Source organism: Hetaerina americana, unplaced genomic scaffold, assembly GCF_022747635.1.
Source record: "Hetaerina americana unplaced genomic scaffold, ioHetAmer1.1.p SCAF_3, whole genome shotgun sequence".
Classification (NCBI taxonomy): domain Eukaryota; kingdom Metazoa; phylum Arthropoda; class Insecta; order Odonata; family Calopterygidae; genus Hetaerina; species Hetaerina americana.
This window is the reverse complement of record NW_027286874.1, coordinates 66,933,777-66,955,616: the sequence shown is the minus strand read 5'-3', so window position 1 is coordinate 66,955,616 and position 21,840 is coordinate 66,933,777. Positions and strand designations below refer to the sequence as shown.

At 37.5% G+C, this 21,840-nt stretch overlaps 1 protein-coding gene across 1 annotated transcript in view; it reads left to right on the top strand.

Annotated features, from left to right (window-relative positions):
• The first annotated feature begins 17,188 nt into the window (after positions 1-17,188).
• The window catches only part of LOC139690397 (retinaldehyde-binding protein 1-like), a 40,807-nt gene continuing 36,155 nt past the window's right edge, over positions 17,189-21,840 (top strand). Inside the window, exon 1 of the mRNA XM_071587832.1 lies at positions 17,189-17,351. The gene's annotated coding sequence lies outside the window, so the exon portion shown is untranslated. The remainder of the gene's footprint in view (positions 17,352-21,840) is intronic.

Below are 21,840 nucleotides of genomic sequence, written 5' to 3'. Positions count from 1 at the left end.
GTATAGAAGAAAATGGCATAACATTTCCAGAAAGGGGTTTGATGTCGGTAAAGGTCAGTGCTAGCATCTCCAGTTCCATTCCGCTAAAATAACCTGCTTCAAATGATTTTTCGTTTTTGACTGACTGCTCTCACCTACTTTAGGATCTTAATCCACGAATGCATAATTTAAATTATACGAGGGCTGTCCAGAAAGTAACCTCTGTTTTTGTGCAACGAGAGAATTAGTGGAGGGAGCCGAATGGTCGCTGTAATGACGCACACAGGTCAGTACGCCTCGAACAACAGTAGTTGGAAGCTCGCGCCGATTGTCGTTTGGTTATAATAGCGAGTCAAAATTAAAATTCCCACCAAATGTGAAGTCCGTTCAGTGATAAGGTTTTTACCGACAAAGAAATTCAAAGTATCTGACATTCATCGGGAAATTTGTGCTCTGTACGGACCAAATGTGATGAGTTGTGCGTCTGCGTTGTCATTCGTTTAAGAGTGAATATTAATGTCCATGATGATGACAGAAGTGGCCGCCTGTCGGTAATGAACAATGAACTGCAACTGAAAATTGAAAGTTCGTGTAAATCGGGCGTTTCACGATATCTGAAATCCTTAGAAAGTTTTCCACTGATATATACGACGACTCTGTTGCATGGAAACACGACTGAAAAGTTAGGCTACTAAATGTTTTCTACTCGTCTCGACAAGGAACTTCAAGATGCCGTCATCGGTTGGTAGCGATCTCATGCGGCAGAATTTTATGCTGAAAGAATTTGAAAACTAGTTTAGAGCTATGACAATTGTTTAAATCTGTCAGGCGAATGTCTACAAAAATAGTAGAGATATGTAGTTTGAGATGAATAGATGAATATAATACATTTTCTGAATTTATTCCAGGGTATTTCTCTAAAACATAACGGAGGTTACATTCTGGGCAACCCTCATATTTATGATTCATTAGTTACAAAAAACTTTTAAGTTGACCCCCTTGTCATAGAAGAAAGGAAATACTCATATTATTATACATGATGACGTGAGATAGAATTTTCAATTGGCAGCGAAGACCTAAATGTGCGAATTAGAACGTTCGATTTTGTGTTCATTTTTAGGAAGACGGGAACGACAGACTTGACAGTGAGATGATTGGAGACCAGTATAAAATTGCAAATGAGCGGCTGGAGAAGATATATTAGAGTATATTCCAATAGGCGTAGCAGAATCCGATGTTCATCGTCTGATACTTGTTCAATTGGCACGGAATTTGAGATTATGAGTATTTTTTGGAATGCTACGGAACGAACAAATAAGGATATCGAGTAGTAGTACGTTGCTCCCTTGATAGAATCCAAGCAAGAGTCAGTTTCTTTTGGAGGGGCCGTAAGGGAACACCTTTGCAGTAGTAAAGAATTTCGTAAACTTGCCGTTGCGTACTCTCATTGCTTACTTACTCCGTTTTCTAGTTGCTACGCTTTCCTTGGGAAGTAGAAAGCGTAGATTTCTTTGCTATGTGTAGGAGTGAGTTCATTAGAGGGAGAGTAAGATTCTTTGAACCCATCGGGAGTTCATTTTTGTAGCCCTTTTAATTAGACCGTATTACGTTATTTCAGCGCCTCATATCATCTTGAAAACATTAGACGCTCTAGTGAGACTGAAAAAATCAGTAAGATACATAATGGTGCCATAAATAATTTCACCTCTATCATTAAAATGGAGAGAACGACAATAGCTTTATTGCGTATAGAGAAGAAATGTCTTTCTAAAATTAATAAGACGTTTTAATACGAAATAATTCACTTATACTATTACTGTTCGACCAGGGATGTGGCCATTGAATAGAAGGGCATTAGTGGATAGCGATTCACAATCGTCAACCATTCATTACCCATTACAATTGAAACCTCTTCCGTGTGGGCTTTCATGGATAGTTTCGCGTCAGTTTCCTGGAAAAGTTTCTTTATACCCGAAAGTAGTTTTTTGGATATTTGAGTTGTTGAAATACATGCCGCCACTTGATTGCATGATTTTCATTGCATACAAATTGGAAATAGTTTGTTTCCGACATTTCTCACAAAAATTGAGATGTATGTATGGGCTATGGGTAATGGGTAATGTAAGGGCTATTATTTAGAAACAGAATTCGATAATATACTAATTTCATTCGTATATACCTTCACAGTGTTCTCCTTTTCAATTAATGCACGGGGAAAAAAGGAATATCATATACTAAGTATTTCTTTCAAAGATTACATATAAATATAGAGGGCTATCTATTCTCTAGTGCCGAGTAATAATTTTCCATCGTAGTTACAAAATAACAATCAAGTTGCTAGAAACAAATAGATCGTATCATTTTTCACCAAAATTTGATTGATAAAAAGTGGTACTAGTAGATTAGCTACGGAACGGTGTATGGCGAACATAGGATATAGGTGAATAGAAATTCATTTGTAGCAAAGGTTTGACGCAAATATTTCAAAGAAAAAAGCTGGGATTTCATTTTTGCAAGACTGCCCTTTAAGAAGTGTAATATTTTAACGGTTAATGTATGTTAGTTGTTAAATTCCATGCAGCAGCCAAACGGGTGAACTGATTTTAATGGAAGAGGTATCGTTCGAATTTTATCTATTAACCCGAGTAGCACAAGATATGTACAAATTCAAGCACAAAAATCCGCCAAACGGCGAAGACATATAAGTACGGATATCGATACAGGAAAAATAGATAATCACAAATATATAAGAAGATCGTAACGGGGAAGGTGAAAAGGTATGGATTCCAAGAAGAAAACGTTTCCTTGATAGGGACTTTATATATATACATGTATATGTGTGTATAAATAAATAAATAAATAAATAAATAAATATATATATATATATATATATATATATATATATAACCTCATCTTATGGTCATCCTTAATCTGAAACTAAATCTGACTAACTAAAGCAAAAATTTTAGAATTGGATCCCAAAGCCTTGACTAAGCAATATCGCCGCATGTACACATTTCAGTTCTCTGATCATGCCAGCCAAACCCAGGCAACAATAGTCCATTCAGGGTTTGCTGCATGGTGATGTCCACAATTAAGAGCCTTAGGAAATTCAGAAAAGTTAAGCGGATAACTCGAATTATCTTATCCGGCGATAGATTTAAAAGTTTCCAGACTGAAAATGATATTTGGAATAAATAAAGACATTTCTACACGCAATACTTTTACAAATGGTAACACGTTTTTCATTGTATTTCATTTTACAATGTTCAATCCATCTGCTCCCTTGAAAGGTTATTCCATTAACCGTATCAGTTTTTCCGAAAATAAGTCACGGTTTTCTTGAATCTGGTCGACGTAAAGAAATCAACTTAACGGTGAAAGCACTCAAAATTTAATCCCGATCGTCCGCATAACACTAATGCTACACCAAGTGCCCATGCGTATGTTTTGCGTGTAAGGGAATTAGAGAAAAACATGACCATCAATAAAAATATTCTCTTAAGCTATTTATACCGGATTAACCATTTACACAGGTAGTTGTCTGGTTACAAAACTTGAGCGTGAAATGAAAGGAAATACATTACGTTTATTTAGGCGTCAACATCTTTAGGTTTCTTTGAAAGCACTCTGGTGACAAATATATTTCACCTCACAGCTGTCGGATATTGAAAATCTCTCTTCCAGTCGCAGATATCACTCGGGGGAGGGAAGAGTTTTCTCCACCAGGTGGACAAAACTAGCTTCTACTTTGCCTACAGCCGTTAGCATCGATCGTCTGCTATGTCGGAGACGAATGACTCAGAAGGGCATTCACGCGTGCGTATCTGTCACCCTGTCTCCAAATAACAAATAAAAAGTTGAATTATTAATAAGAATAATATTTTTTGGGAAATCCACCATATCTGCAAGTTATCTGATCCTAGTAATAAAGTAGTATTCGCCATTTTGTTCTCTAAGGTGGCAGATAGGTAAGCTAATGTAATATTTTAAGACGTAACTGGTCGTTGCAAAATGAGCCATCATGTTTGGTCCAAAAGTAGTTATTTATTGATTCAAAAGCAGCCGAATCTCGTAAAAAAAGGCACTGCATCTTCATTTCAATAAAAAAATTATATTATCATTTAATAAAATTCAGACGGGTAGTATGCCTTTGCATCTTTGAGCATCTTTGCGAAGCGAATGCTATCATTGCGAAGGTTTGTCCATTCAACTGAAAATGGAGATATCTTGAATCTTTCGGTGGTTGAGTATCACTTGTTTCTCTACCCAACATTCTTCTTCGGGGAGCATCAGATATTTTTCTGGGCTAAATTACTTGACAGTTGGCCTCAAAGTCGTGGACTCTGTATCACAAATTTAGCACTTAATTAATATTAGTGGAACTTTTATAAAGAATAAGGCTATGGTGATATCACGTTTCAGTACTTACTTGTTCCCCTCTCCGTTCCTTCTATGTTCGGTGTTCGAAGCCCTGATGAAGTACACCATCGTCTATCTTTATTTATTTCCTCTGATTCTACTCTCTTCTCAGTGTCGATGTTGTCACCATGTCTCTTCATCTTATTCTAAGCTTAATCTTAACCGCCTTTCCGAAATTCCTGAAAATAAAAGTGGGAAAGGAAATCAACTATGAGAGACTACATGCAACTAAAACATTACCACCATAATTAAATGATTTACATTCTAAGTACGCATTTTTTTCAAACCAGCAATGCATCTTTATTACAACGAAAGATATTCAACAATAACCGATTGCGGCTAATACTTCTCAATTAGACCAACATATAATTTGAATTAATTTCGATTATTTTATATAACTAATAACTAAATGTTCATTTCTAATTCTACATACATTTAAAAAATTGAGTTAAAAAAAATGAAACTCAGGACACTAATATTTTTAAGATATGTTTTGGTTGGACACAGAGATTACCCACCACTATATTTGCAAGTCTCACAAAACATAAGACAACCTGACTCCTTAGACTAAAAATAGACTCTTCTTAATTTCCGCATAGCATACTTTATACCTTCCTTCATTCCGTCCAACATGCTTAATTATTTCCTCACCCTGCCTCGTTCACCAATTTTGTATGCTTTTCCTTCTATCACAGCTTCAACATTTTATCGTCAATGAAAACACTCGGGATCCACTTTTCCTTATTATTATTATTTACATTTCGTTAAAATCACGCAAATGGCCCACTGGCAACCGTGTAGTGATGCTCAAAACTGACTCATAATGCTCAAAAAGAAAAACATACACGAAATATATATACATATTATATATATATATATATATATATATATATATATATATATATATATATATATATTTATATAACATCACACTCCTTCCAAAATGCATATATACATATATATATATGTGTATATATATATATATATATATATATATATATATATATATATATATATATATATATATATATATATATATGCATTTTGGAAGGAGTGTGATGTTGGAAGTTGTGTGTTGTGTATGTACATATATATATATATATATATATATATATATATATATATTATTCAGAAAGGCAGCCGGGTTAGTCTGATGCATGCTATACCCTCACCCGTCAAGCCACAGGCTGCGGATTCGAGTTATGAATGAAGATACAGAAAATGTCTTCGTCGTTCATTTTTAGAAGTGGGATCACTTTCATGTGCGCCAATGAGTGGTTCACCTTGTGTCACAGCGGAAACTGTGGCTAAGGGCTTGGGTGATTTGAGCGTCTGTAGCTTATGAGAGAGCCCCATGAATCGCGTGGAAAAATACATTATTCTTAGTTTTTAAGGAATCGATGGATAATACGTTTATCATACTAATGCGTTCGTGTTCGTCCCGATTGAACCAAAACCAATACCACTCCAACTGATTGACTTCATGGACATTTTGAATGGTCGAATGTCGTAAACAGGTAAATGTGTGGTGCTAAAGGAGAAAAACAAGTTGAAATCGACCAATGGCCGCCGCGGATCGTAGGAGGTTTGGCAAGGTGACGGAAAATGTTAAAGACTCAAAGCGAAAGGCTTGGGAAGGAATTAAGTGAGGTGGTGCTGATTCAGATAAGATAGATATTTCTATGAGTGGAGAAACTGCACTGAAATAAATACTTGGGTCATGCCTTCATGGATTGCTAATGACAGAACGGTGCTTGAACATATGCATAAACCTGAAAATGAAGCTGTAAAATATGCGGAAATAACGAGGAGGAAAACACTGAGAGGAGAAAAATGAAATTAGGAATTCTCAACTTAATTTGTTTCTCTTCAATAAAATAAATAACGAGAGGTGCGTGTATGACACTCTTTTCGCCGTTAGTTGGTGGAATTTCTCTATTGTACAGATAAAAGAAACATGGTAATTCCACCACTAATAAATATTTATGATTTTTTTTTCATTGCAATTAGGCGATTTTCCTGGTGCCAACGGTCAAGTTTGATCAAAGATAACTCTTACAACGAAAATTACATACATACACGCACTATAAAAACAGATAAGAGACAAAATATTCTTACATACAAGGACACTTCCACATCACTTAGAAACAAACTTCCACATCACATACAAACAATATTTTAATATCTACAATGAAGTTTATTACCCAGTGGCTGCATTATATATATACTTAAAACTTCTAAAATTGGATGGAAAGGGCTCAAACAAACCTCCAGGCAGCTGGTTCCAATGAATAATAGTTCTATTGAAAAAAAGGTATTTTTTCTTATTTGTTTTTTGCGTCCTTATTTTTATTTTAACACTATGGTCGTTTTTTCTCTTAAAGTTAGGGTTTTCTATCCCTTGCCATAAATCTTCCCACGCTTCGTCCTTTTTAACAATTCTATACATCGCGCCTAACCCACTCCTTTTTCTTCTATTTTTCAAACTCTCCCATTTCAGTATATCTAACATTTCTGTGACACTGTCTCTTCTTTTGTACCTTCCGAGCACATATCTTGCTGCCTTCCTTTGAACTTTTTCCCTCTTTTTGATATGTCCCACCTCATATGGATCCATAGTCCTGATATCCATATGGATTTATTAATCATATTTATTTCCATATGATTTATAATCCATATGGATTTATAGTCCTGATGATGCCACACGAGGGCGAAATCCTGCTCGTCAATAAATATTTCTTGTGGAATTGCTGCGTTTCCGTTTTCTATTCGAGAAGTGTGTAATTTTTAAAAATATCTACAATTTTTCGATCATTAAATGACTATTCATCTGCATCTACATAATACCCCGCAAGCCACCGCAAGGGCGTGTGGCGAGGGGCGTTGTGGGTAACCACTCGCAAAATAGAACAAAACCACATGCAAAATCAATAATTCCGGAACTAAATAGCCCCAAATCGAATGTGTGGGTGGAAAGTGTGAAGTCAGGTAAGAAAGATTTGAAGTGGATAATGTATGGTTAGGAAAGCGCAACATGAGAGCGCTTTGAGTGACTGAAAAGATGGAAAATACCAATGTAAGCATACTGGACTCCTCCGATTCAGTCCAATGTTTCCTTCCGAGCAAACACTTTACGGAACACTTTCATTTGTTTGCCCAACAGACTAATTGCATTATTAATCTTACATACTTAAAACTTTCTCCTTCCCCCTCCTAAACGGGTACTATTATGAAATCGTTCCAATAATTTAGTAGAACTAATATCCTGAAGCGTAAATAGACAATTTGATCACGTGAGTTATCAGAGTTCGATGAAAGAAGCGTGGATATAAATAACCAGTGCATGATGAAACTAATATTTGTGGAGAGATGTGATGATTGGGATTGTGCATGGATGACTAAGTGACCTAACACCCCCCTCCACACACCTTTGCGGTGGCCTGCGGAGTATTATCTTGATGCAGATGAGATCAGTGTTTGGCTTCCAAATTTTAAATATTCGTTTGGATTATTTGCTGAACCTACTCGGGAAAACGGTACGACTGTTTGCACTCCAGCTAGACTACTGAGGAGATACAATTATTAAAGTCGTGAATATCGAATATTTATCGAATATATTCTTGAAATCGAATTTTGTTATCTAAAAATATTATTATGGGTCGCTTAAGTGAAATGTAAACGTTGATTTAACTTGCATCTTCACTACTTAGGCCTCCCTTTCGGTCAATTTTTCGGAGATTTTTTCTAGAAAAAGGGTCTCTTGAATCAGTAAAAATTAATTGTTTCCCGAACATCTATCGCTATCAATAGCGAAGAATCACCCTCATAGTTCTAGGTGTGGCAGCAAAACAAAATGAGCCAAATTAAGAGCTTTCCATTGGCATCAGCCAAAATCCGCCCGCCCCTTCTGCCAGTTGCAATACAAAGTATGGACACAGAGGAGTGAGTAACATCAGCTTCGAAAATGAGGAGTCCCAGCATAACGCACGACAGAATCACTGGTGCACGCGAACGTCGAGTGATCACCGAATGAAGACATTTTAGGCGTGGTATCCCCGTGAAGGCGTTTTCGGTTGCGAATCTGGTCACACGGCGCGGCGCGCATGCGACGAGACGAGCGGAATTGGGGCACAAGTGACGGGCAATCAGAGAGACCAAGCGTAAAGAGAGTTCGAATGTTCCAACCGCGATACTTTGCCCCTTATGACAACGCGTGGAAACCTTCTTTACTTTAAACCGCACTTATTCCCGTCCGAACGAGGTTATATTTACATAATACTATCTAATCCGGAAGCTGACACTCGGGAGGATAGCGGAGAGGATTTAGATCGCTGGCTATCATACTAACTTGCGAATTTCAAATAAAATTTAGAACAAACCTAGGTTTAATTTAGCCTCAAGTAGTTTGATTGACTTTTCTAACTCTTTGCCACTGCTGCGATCACTAATTTTGCATGGAACACGAGGATTACAAATGATTTCATTGATCAAACTGAACTCTGGGCTTATTACTGTCGTTATATCGGAATGCGTGCATACACGAGAGTCAATAGTCCTAAACGTATCATTAAGGGGTCGCCTACCAACGTAATGAAGGGGCTGTTTCAGTATTAAAATACAATTTTTAATTTTTCCAGTGGATAGTCATCTTTATATTATTCAGGCTATCGCGAAGTAAGGGAACAACATTTTCCCAGTCAGTCTCTTCCGTAGAAACGACTTTTTTTGGTGATATGAAAATTTGAAAAAAATACTCACATACTTTCCAGTAATAGTGTGATGCTTCTTGTTTCTTTATGTCAATTTACCTTTGCATTTTACTTGGATCAGGGAATAGATATTTCTGTCATGGGTTCGAAATGCAACAGGCAAAAAGAGAAGTGGCTCTTCTCTTATGATCATTTGGATCGGTTGGGTTTAGGTGAAGGGTTGTGAAGGTTGTTCTCGATTGGAAGGGACCAATTTCGTGGTTTTTTCACCCCAAAGTCGTCCTCTTCTACTGGGAATTAGAGGTGAAGACACAAATCTAATTACCTTTGACCTCGCGTCGTAGGAAATTTAGTTGAATTTTGACCTTTTTAGAAGTTTGGGTTATATGTGAACGTTTTTTCATCTCTCCTGGAAATGGAATCACCAAACGGCCGCAACAAAGTACTCGGGGAACCTTGGGCCAGATCAATGGTATTTAATTAATGTGCATAGAATTTAAACTGATTAGGTTGAAGAAATATTTTGGCCTCTAACCCAAATTTACACGTCCAGAGATACGTGAAAAATAGAATCCAATATTTGCTAACGCCAAAGCACCAAGGGAATCCGAAAATTTCGTCCACTTCGAGTTCAGTTGAGTTTCAGGAACAAAAACGGGAATTGAGACGCTGGGAGGCTTTAATACCGTCTTTGGTTTTGTGGGACTCCAATTTACGTATAAATTGCACTCATGATTTTCTTCAGAAGAAAGGGAAAAGTGTTCTGCAAATAAATATTTGGGATATCGGTTGAATGTATGTTTTAGGTTTTCCATGTGCAGAGTATTATTTACAGAATTTAGCCACCACACATACTATCCCCATACGTCCTCATTAATCTCTGAAATGAGGTCACACATTATTATTTTATTAGCACTACACTCATGCACTGATATGCGTCTCGTTCATTCTCGTACAATTAAATTGAAAATTGTTTCCGTGTTATCTGGATCGGTTTCTCTAGAAACCCATCAATGTCCAACCTTGGAAAGAAGGTTGACATATATTGGAACTAAATCAAAACTTATTATGGTCTCAGGATAGTTCACCTTTGGTTCCAATCCAATTTACAAAATCACAAGGGAGGGAGGGGGAGAACAACATTCCGAAAAGACGTTCAGACACATCGAATTTTATAAAAATCAACTGTTTAAAATTGAAAATAAAAATGTCATGGATATTAGATACCCGTTTGGGATTTTATTCTCTAGTCAATTCCTGTGCATTCTGCGATATAGAGAATTGTATTAATTAAATACAAGTACACTATTTAAATACAAATAGCGTTGTTCGCGTTTAATTTTTCATCGGTACCCAGATATCTGGGTTGTTTTGGGACTTATTTGTAAAACGTGAATTGTGGGGTTCATTTCAGCGATATTATTAGTCCCTCAACAACATCATAGCATAATCTAAGGATTCTACTTGTCAACTAGTATTTTCTACTAAATAAAAGATGCACGCCATCAGTTCATGGGCTTCAAACGAAAGTAATATTTACATGGTTGAAAAAAACTAATATAACTCTCCATCTATAATCGCATTAAATTATATAATAACTGATCAGGGATAGGATGGATACCCTCCCATATATTTTTCCCGAGAATGCGGTCTTCAAAACCAGTTTCTGTGTTGGATCTTGTTATTTTTATTTGCTTGAGGACAAACAACACTTCCGCATAATTTCCGTTTGAAGCTAGTTGGAGGCAAGGTGATCTGGTAACGAAGAGATTAGGAAATCAAATATTTGCGATTAATTGTTTGAATTGTATGACCTTGGAGTTGATTATTCTTCAATTTTTATTACAATCAGATTTTCTGTATTTGACTTTGTATCTTCTTGTTTTCATGACGTCGCTTGAATCATTAATTAATTTACAATCCAATTCGAATGCTCACCAATAACAAGGCAGCTGTGCGGATAAGCGACGATGACCCTGAAGCTATATGTGGGTCAAATAAATTCTACTCGATATATTCTAATGCCTTCAGAACTTTCTATTCGTTACTAATAGAGTGTGTTAGCACTAAACCTTTTTCCCATTTCCATACCTCTTCTCGATCTCCCCCGAGCCCTAATCACTAACCAATAGCAATTGCTTTCTTCATGTGTGTACATTCTCAATCATATCTTCTGGTACATCATATACCTCTCTGTAACTTTTCTTATAAATGTAAACGTTATCGAAACTATATTTCTTGAAATTATTTTATGTCCACCATCGACATTCTGTTATTCATTACTATAATAATTGGGTAATATAATTTGGTTAAATGGAAGAAGGGACCATTTGGTCTCAATTTCGCCCAAATAAAGACCACTATCTATCTATCTATCTAATAGGTGCTCTAAAATACACGTACAATAACTCCATCTCGATATATTTGAGTAAAAGTTTACATAAGAATTAATCTGATAAGACTAGCGCTTTCTCTGCGCATTATATACTATAAAATTTCGCCAACTTAGCAACGCTGAGGAATAGCATTGAGGTTATTGTAGCTAATTTTTAAAGGCAAATTATTCTTCACATCCAAAGTTATTTTACGATGAAGCTCATTATGAGATCAAATCAAAGGCCAAGGAATATTGGTTCACCTACCTCAATCATTATTACTATTATAATTATCTTTTTTGAGAATAATTTATTTAAACGCAATGAAAATGACTTGAAACAATAGTCAATAGATAATGTTAAAAACAAATATTATGCTACTGAAAAAACAATCTTAATTAAATCCTCGTAAATGATAATGGTATATAATTTAAAAAATAGGGGAAAAATTCACAATTTTTCTCTGAACTTACTGCCAAGAATAATTACGTGCTTCCGCTTCCAAGACAGCGAATATACGAGGTATGTCCGAAAAGTATCCGACCTGCATTTTTTTTATTAATTTTGATGGTGAGGGTGTTGTGAACTACGAATTTGCTCCAAGAGGTCAGACGATCAACAAAGAATATTATTGAAAAGAATATTATATTAGATTATTATTATAGAATAGATATTATTAAAGAATATTATATTAGATTATTATTATAATATACATTGCAGTTCTGAAAAGATTGCGTGATGCCGTGAGAAGAAAAGGACCACGTCTCAGGTCAAGCGGCGACTGGCTTGTTCACCACGATACTACACTAGCGCATTCATCGAACCTTGTGCAGTAATTTTTGGTGAAACATAAGATTGTACAGCTATTCCAGCCTCCGTTAAGCCCCAAAATAGCTCCCAGCGACTTTTGGATGTTCCCAAAATTGAAAATGGCGCTTAAAGGAAAGCGGTTCGACGAAATCGAGACGATTAAGAGTAATGCGACGCAATAGCTGAAGGCCATTCCAAATCCTGCGTTCAAGGACTACTTTAAGATGTGGAAGCACCGCTGGGAGCGTGTGGTCCAATCAAATGCGGACTACTTCGAAGGATGCCACGGCCCAGATGCCGAAGATTAGCACCAATGCGGAGATATAAACACAGGTCTGATAGCTTTCGGACACACCTTCTATATATCCTCCTAATAACGTTGCTCAGTTAAGTGCATATTCTTCACCCCATTCCATTCGGGTTTGCCAAAGTAAGAAATCTAAACTTGAGATTGTTTTAGGAAACTTATTCCCTTTCAGAAGAAAATCTAATCATACTTGGAGACTGGAAATCAAACGCCAAGAAGAGGGAGGAAAAAATGATGAAAATTTGATCTAGAAAGATAAATGGAGGAGTATAAAGACTTTTGTAATTCTGCGAATATTAAATAAGTGATGGAAAACTCACCTTTCCAGAATAACCTATGGATACAATACACAAAGAAGATGACAAGAGGTGTAAGAAGATACGGGATTGACTACATATTCGTGTAGTAGAGATTTAAGTATCAAATAAAGGACTGCAAAAACTACTCGGTGGCAGATACCGAAAGCGGTCAGATAACATATCAAAATTGAGTGCAAATGAAATTTCCTCTGAAATTCAACAAGGAAAAAAATAATGAAGACACAATGGAGTTAGATTGAGTGAAACGGAGCTGGCTTTATTCAAGCAAAAATTGTAAAGGATATGGGGAAATGTGGCAAGATAGGATGGATTGAAGAAATGTAGTAAGGAATGAGAAATGGCTTTTCATTACTTATTTATTTTTATTGCCATTCGGGATTCACAATAGTAACATTGTTACTGAAGATGGACAGATGGATAGAGTATTTGGAAAATATTATAACGGACAATAAGGAAGAAGAGTAAGAGGATACTGTTGACCATGATGAGAAAGAAAAATATATTCTTAGATCTGAATTTGACCCTGCGGCAAAGGACTTAAGGGCAAACAAGGCACCAGGGATAACTGATATGCCCCCGCAACTAGTAAAACATCCGGGAAATAAATATCCGACGCAGATATAAAATATAATATGTAATATGTGCATTTAAGGAATTATTTCGATGGATATTAACAAGAATGTAATTGTACTTATTCTAAAAAGGAAATAAACGTAAAAAAGAGTAAACTTCAGACAAATCAGTCTGAAGTTTTATGCGGCGGACGTTCTGGCAGGAATACTTTTCCAAGGAATAAAGAGGGAAGCGAGGACCAATATGAATTTAGAAAAAGCAGAGGAATAAGAGAATATATTCTCGCCCTCTAACTCGTAGAGAAGAGAATGCAGAAAGATCAACCGACCTACGATATATCGCATTCCTTCAACTGGAGAGAGCTCTTCGCTAATGGTTAGACTTTAATTCGTGGCGGGTAGGCAGAATTTTTAAAGAATAACACGGACAGGTTTGGGTGTTGTGTGAAAACTTCAAAGGGTTCAATGAACTTCCCTTCGAATGAGACGTTGAACTGTGAATCCACGGGGGCATTTCTTTGTGAGCACACTAACTAATGCCGATTAAAAATGTCGAACATTTCTTCCGACTCATACTTTCAACTCACTTCGCCCTAATTGAAGATGGCTAGAATGACTCTAGACCTCGGCTTACTTAAATCACCTCTACTCAACTACAGTGATTGGAGACACGGAAGTAGGCATTGATGCACAGGTCAAAACGAAACTATTAGAGGTCGAGATCATACAATAATGGGAGTTTCTACTAAAAGGTGTTTTGCCTGAATTTATACCTTTTGTCAGCCAAGTTCACCCCAAAATGTTCAAGAATGTATCATTTTGGAAATAATCAGGAAAATCTAGTTCATGAGGAAGGAAAAATATGGTAATTACATATATATATATATATATATATATATATATATATATATATATATATATATATATATATATATATATAAGTGGCTGAAGGGGGTATTGACCGGCAGCGGGATGTTGAAGACTGTAATTGAGGGGAGAATGTTAGGAAAACGAGGAAAGGGAAGGAACAGGATAGGGATGTTGGACGGGATGAAGGGAGGAAGAAAGTACTCAGAGCTGAAGAGGGACTTGATGTAGAGTAGGATGTTGTGTTTTGCTAGGGGCCACAAATTATTTAATTAGAAATTACGTCTATCCAAAAACCTACCTTAACCGGTAGATTACCTAATAATAATTATATATAAACATATATAAATAAAATTATTATTAGGTAATCTACCGGTTAAGGTAGGTTTTTGGATATATATATATAGTAGTAACTTTATTTTTTCGGTTTTATATATATATATAAAAGAGCTGTATTTTTTTCGGTTGTATATATATATATACATATATATATATATATATATATATATATATATATATATATATATATATATATATATATACACAACCGAAAAAAATACAGTTACTTCGGTGGTAACTGGTAGTTTTCCATTAATTTCATGCTATGTTTGTTCTTCGATAGAAATGTAGCGAATCTTCATACTTCTGCTTTCCTTTTATGGAATTATCCTTTGAAAAAGCAGCTTGCTTAGCCTGGACGAGGGTTTCGATTGCCGGTGATATATTCTAAATTAGTGAGCACAAACTCCTCCGAAGCACATATTCCTTCGGAATGGGGACAGACAGAAGGGCAGTTGGGAAATAATAAAGAAGGACAGAAATTGAACGAGTGAAGTCGAAGAAGGTGAAATGGTAGATGCTGCACTCGGTGGTCCGTAGTCGCCTGTGGGTAGCATCCAATTGGTGACTCAAGATTCACTTACACTTATCTATAATCATGATTTCCGATATGTAAGACTCCCATAGTGAAACAAACATTTTAGTAGAATAATGAACTTTAAGAAATTCTGAAATTTATCTATAATTAAGGGATCGGACATAATTGAGTATGGGACTTTGTTTTCTATTGTTTCTTGGGAAGCAATTGGAAAGGAAAAAAAATCCTGGAATGGAATAAATCATTTACTTCACGCGATGGTTACATTACCAAGTTTATTAATGTTAAATGAGTAGAAATATAACCAGGATACTAAAAGGAAAAAATATCAAACAACATCAAACGCCAAAAAGAGGAGTTTTAAATTTAAAAATAATAGTCTAGAGAGCTTTGGAAGAATTAGAGGAATAAATTTCCTCTCTTAGTTTTCTTGAGTATTTAAACACCTTCAGTGGTTGCTTTAACTATCAACCAGCACGCAAATTTGGCACAAATTAACTTGCTTCCATGAATTTTTTAGCTAGGTGCTCCAGGTATGGCTAATATTTACATGTGAGTATTAAATTCTGAAATAATAATAGACGCATTAAAAAATGCAAGTGTCTTTCCCCCGTCCAAGTGTGGTCAGTCATTGAATTCATTTTAACGACCTTGTTATGTCTTTGGAGTGATCCCACGAAACACATTCGAAACTTCGCAACTCTAGTAGATGAGGCAACGTCACATTACTTATCTTTTATTCGGCCAATCTGAGCGCCATTATTGTTGCTTAAATCGACTAATCGAGTAGACGACAGAGGGTCCGTCCCACGTGAATCAAGCAAAGGACCAATTCGCTTACGGCGCCCGAGTGTCGTCGATATTGGATTGTTTTAAGTAGTCCGACCGCAAGGAGGTAGGCGCGTGACGAAACTCTCATGTTATTATTGTTCCCTGCCGCACCGGCCGCCCTCCCAGTCACACGCGCACTTTATTCGGGAGCGCGGTTGGGCAACAGCTGAGCGTGTGTGAGTTGATTGGGAGGAGATTGACGAAAGGAGCGAGGGAGCGACGATCACGGACATTCCACCGTGCTTCGTTTCCGAAAAATTGGGAAAATCACTCTCGCATATTGCTCCCACAGCGTCTCCACGAAAAGCGCAAATGGCGTGGGAAACGGATACGACGTCATAAACGAATGTCGATGGAGGGTGATGAGCCATTTCAATCTCTAAATCGACTCGCTTTAGTTCCGAAATCGATTAGGCCTATGACTGTCCTACTGGGAAATGGATCCTACCCTTCCTTCGTACCGTCTTTTCCCTTCGGGTTCTCACGGGGAAAAGGACAGGGAAGGGAGAATATGTGCGTGTGTTTGTGCGTGAGAGAGAGAGAAGGTTGAGCAAGATCGCCGCTGGGGGAAGAATTGCTGAGCAAGCGGTACCGGTCTGAGGACTAACGCTGCTGAAGTCAACTCTTTTCGGACGTACTTCTCCCATGCAGTGCGGGGCACCCGCGCAGGTGGGCCCACCCGCCCCTCGTGAAATCGTCTTCCGTGGAGGGCCACGCGACGTAAGAGAGTTCGAAGCTCGGACTTCGGACACATCCCCTCTCACCCCCTCAGGACTTTCACGCCAAAACATGTGAAGGAGGGGAGGGTGTACAGTTCCATGCTAGAATCGGGGGGGGGGGGGGAGAAACCTTGACCTACCAGTGCACAAACAATCAAAACATAAAAGCGCGTAAGCAAATCGTACCTCTATCCCCTCCGCTCACTTCCCCGCCCACCCTCATCCCAACACTCCCCCCCCCCAAATTCTGCCGACCCCATCCGCCTCAACCGCTGCTATACATACTTCTTGCCCCTTCTATCGCCTCCCCTCGTTCTCTCCCGCCTTCCACCCTTCCTCTCTCACACTCTCTCGACCTATCCACCCCTTCACCCACTCGTAAGCGACGCCGTCCCGTCCCCGTGAGAGAGCCAATGGGGGTATCAGTCTGCTACGTCACACGTCTCGCGTAGGAGGTAGGGAGACACGGTCGGTCCCTCCCTGCATTAGGAGCTCAATCGCGGAGATTAGTTGCGGAGTTGGAGACCGCATCGCTTCAGACCTGCCTCTGTTCAGCTGCTTCGGTAAGCGATATCGTCTTCTTGGGGCGAGGATCTTTCGCTATTTTCATTTTTGGTGGAGTAAAACCCTCATTGCCCTTATTCGTGCTCACGTTTGGGATTTATGTGTACCTACGCATGCGGCAGGTGGTGGATATTTGAGTTTCCGTGGATTGTTCTTACTCTTGTGTGCAATATGAAACGTATGTGGTGGATTGAGAAACTAATTTCAGCACGAGTGAAGTGTATGTTTCATCGTACATTCTCGAGCGTGTACTATTATTGGCAAGTGATTAGAAATTAACAGACAGATCAACCCAATATTATTGATCGACGATTAATTTTCAATGAGTACCGTCGAGAATATTACGAACATTATACAGCCAACTGGTGGAGCGTAATGCTTTTCGAGTGCTTACATAAGCCAATGGCAATGGCAATGAGTAAACAATAATTATTTTTGAGACTGGTAGAAATAATGTTTTTTGAAATTAAGATTTATGAAACCTGAAGATATCTTACTATACTCACTTTCCATCGTCAAAAAAAGGTACTATATCGCTTCGTACATCGGAAACTAATTTCCATGTGAATAAATGCGTTGAAAGGTTTTTGAGTCAGAGATACCTGATTACACATCCCTTAGACTTCCACACCGTGGTCGAGTCGAAACTATTATTTCTGAACAGGGTACAGCAGGTAACTTCCTCACTCCACTGTTGTTGCAACATCCGAAATCTTTGCTTCGCATCCTATTTTTGAGATTTTGGCCAAGGTCGGCCGGGTCTTAGTAAAGACATCACTTTAAGTGATTCCGAGGGAATGCAGATGGGTAAAGCGTGTTTTCCTTAAGTAGATACGCCAACCTGAAGAAACTTTGACCTTCATGTAACCTACCCTCCTTATCATTTTCTTTCGGCCGTCGAATGGTGTACGCTGGGGAGAATATTCTTGAATATAAAGGATAGGTAGCAGGGAAGATACACGAAATGCTACAAACTGAGTTATATATACATCAGTGTTCTAACACAGTTCATGGCATCGGGTTTTGATCAGCACAAGATTTGGCGAATCTTTTTTTCTGCTTTTATCTAATTAACATTGAAACCAATGTTATTTTAATATTCAAGTCGTCTTATCCCATACATTATTGGTATTTTAATGAGGAGGAATTTTTAGTAATGAAAATTAAAGGCTTTTGGTCAGATCACAGTCATTTAAATAATTAACTTTTATAATATTCCGCAATTAATCGAGCTACAGTCTTCAAATCTAAACAAAACCAATCGTTTTCTTGTTGACATTTTTGAACGTATTCTTTTCCTTTATCTACATGTATTATTTTTTTCTTTGATTTTTTTTACTTACTTCAAGGTATTATTTTATAATTTATTACTATAAAAATGTTATCCAAATATGTTATTTGCTGGAACCACCGCGGAAATGGTGGTTCCAGCAAATCATTAAATATTGAATTTCACATTTTTTATAAATAATCATACCTAATGAAATTTACCAATGCAATCAATTGCGTAGGCATTTTACTTAGAAAATCAAATATATGATATTTAAACCGATTTTTGGCGTTAATTATTAAAGCTGATGAATTTTATGATTACTATTGCTTTGGTGAAAAAATATTAAGAGGTGAATTTATTTAGGGTGAGTTTACTTTAGGATTACAAAACTATAGTGTATGAAGAGAATAATTGTTTTTGCAACACTTATTCATTTACTTGACTTAACTACACTACACATTATCAAAAATGACGTACATATATGGACCTGGAAGCAGACAACCGTACGTAGTCAACAGGCAGACAATTTACCAATTAAGCAGTGGTCGCATCAACTAATTCTACATAGCTGCAGAAGCTTTCAGCAAAAACCGTAAGCCACCAGGAAATTTTACAAAACTACGTTGGCAAACCGCTTACTTTTTGCAGCTTAATAATCACAAAATCTGTGGGGGAACACAAATCTATACCACATCACGATTTGATTTTTGATACCAAGTGATTGCCTGCCTTCAAGCGATTTTCGTAAGTCACTGACAGCATTCGGAGTTCTAAAAACGCGCGAGAATACATGATTACTTGATAAAAAATCAATCAAGTTTTTTTGTCCTGGGTTGGCATTGTAACATCCGTCAAATATCCCTTAGCATTATTTGCCTGGGATATAACATTACAAATGTTGCCTAGTATATGCAACGTAGCTCTCCACCAGTCGACATCTCGTCACTTCCTGTTGCACGTAAATCTATGACATTGAAGTTGTCCTGCGTTGCTGGCCAATCGGTCCCAGGCCTCAACGCCTTTAGTATATAGTGCCTTCGTACTCGAGCGTTGAAATCACTTCCTCTAAGCGCGCGCACTTCCTTCCACGCACTCGATTCTGTTCTCATTTCCAACGCATCATTTCATTCTCTTTCGCATTCGCACACTCTCCGCATTTCACCAACTTCCTCCCAACTTCCCGCTACAGCCAATAGGGAGAGAGGTTGACGGCGAACTGGCCGTTGTCATAAACTACCCGGGTTGCGGCCATTGCGTGCAAAAGTATTCACCTTTCCTACTTTCCCGGGGACACTCCGTTCCTAATTCGCTCTTGTTAGCAAATCACCCAACCCACTGCCCCTACGTCTACTTTCTCCGCACTTTCATCGTACTCAATTAATTCCGTAATAACGCCAGTTATGCCCTTAGAAGTGAAATGCCCTACCATTAAATGATCTATTATCTAAACGTATAATAACACGAGGTGAACGTTGAGAAAATATTGTCTAACACTTCTCCTCTAACGTAACGCAATTGTCAATTTTATCATGCCTTCAAAGAGCCTTGTATAGTATTCCGTAATTTGAGAAACAAGAAAGATTGTAAAATTATCGTTCTTGTATGTTTTACCCCTGTATATACATAAATAAATAAACGCTTCGAGGGCTGAAAATTATTCTGAAGTTCTTTACTTTGGAAATGACAATTTCAAGAGCATTTAGGAAACATACATGTTGTGATCTTGCGCCAAAAGTTTGTTTACATGACATCTCGTGAGATAGGATAAGCAGTGTTGTTCCACCAAAATTCATTCCTTTCATTCGTCCAAATTCAATATTGAAGAATATTTCAGTTATTCCACATATATTACATTTTTGTATTTAGAGAAGAAATTATTTCATATAGCTTCATAAAAACAACTCAGTAATTAATTTTGAATTATGACAAGATTTTTTTTGTAGCGTGATAAACCATTCAATTTTTTGATACAGTATTCCTTCTATCTTCACTACTTACTAACTCAAGAATACGTTAGGGCTTCCTGTTCAAAATAAAGCCTTTCGCCCGTGAAATAAAATTACATATCTATGTGACCATATTTTGTTTATTTAATCCGTAAAATAAGTTAAACTGGTCGACGGAAATTAAAATTTTTAGTTCATATTTGAATACGCTCAAAATAAATTAACCATTATTAACTATTAATCTTCGATAAAATATAAACATTTACAAATTTAATGGTAACTTCAACGCACTACTTAACAAAATTGAGACAAGTATTATATAAAATGTATTTAAAACCATAAACGCCCACGGTTAGCCCTCCAAAAAGAAAGAATAATTTTAAAATTATTAAGGGAGTTATGAGTTTTCACTCACCAAAATTAAGTGATCAAAGGTTCTGGTGACGTATTTTTTGGCAGCCTCGATTTTGTCGAGAGAGCTTTTTGAGTAAAACAGAACTAGGTTTTCAATTTTTAAGTCAGAAAATGTACTTTTCAAGCGTTATCCCCCCAGTATTTCGACAGATTACTGGTGAAAATCATTCTATCGGAGTCAAATAATATTTTTTTCAACTAATTAAAAAGTTTCCGATAATATTCATCGGAGCGTTTAACACTGACACGTCCTCTTTGCTACACACCAAACTGGAGATTTTAACGCATACTTTCATCTCGTTCGCTACCCTGCAGTCACTCCCAATTTCCTCGTCATCTGGAGCTGATTCCTCATTCTTGAAGTTTTCCCACCGCGGATTAATTTCAAAATAGTGCTACAGAAAGCCTTCGCGTTACGTTCCCCCCCTCAAAGAACCGTTGGTTTTTGTTTCGCCGTGCGACTAGGTGTAGTCCGGTGGATTGCCAGTCTTACGCAACTAAATCCTCCCTCACTCCTCTCACCGCACTTGTCTTCATGACTGAGGACGCGCGCGCTGCTTTCACCTTTCTTGAGGGTCTCTTCCGTAACTCCAGTTCTTGACGTAAGTGATTTTTCATTCGGTGGAGTGGTTGCCTTTATTTTATTTTTTCGTTTCGCTGCGACGAGCGTTGGGGGTTGGGGTGAAAATAAGAACGGTCGATTGCGTGGCTGCCGTTCCTCTCTTCCGATCGGATATAATTCTGGGGTAAGCCATTGTGCAGATCATTCGCGCTCCCATTATTTTCTTCATCGATGAGTTGCGTTTGCAGCGTGATAGGGTGGGAGGAGCAAATGAAATAGAATCGGGTGCACGT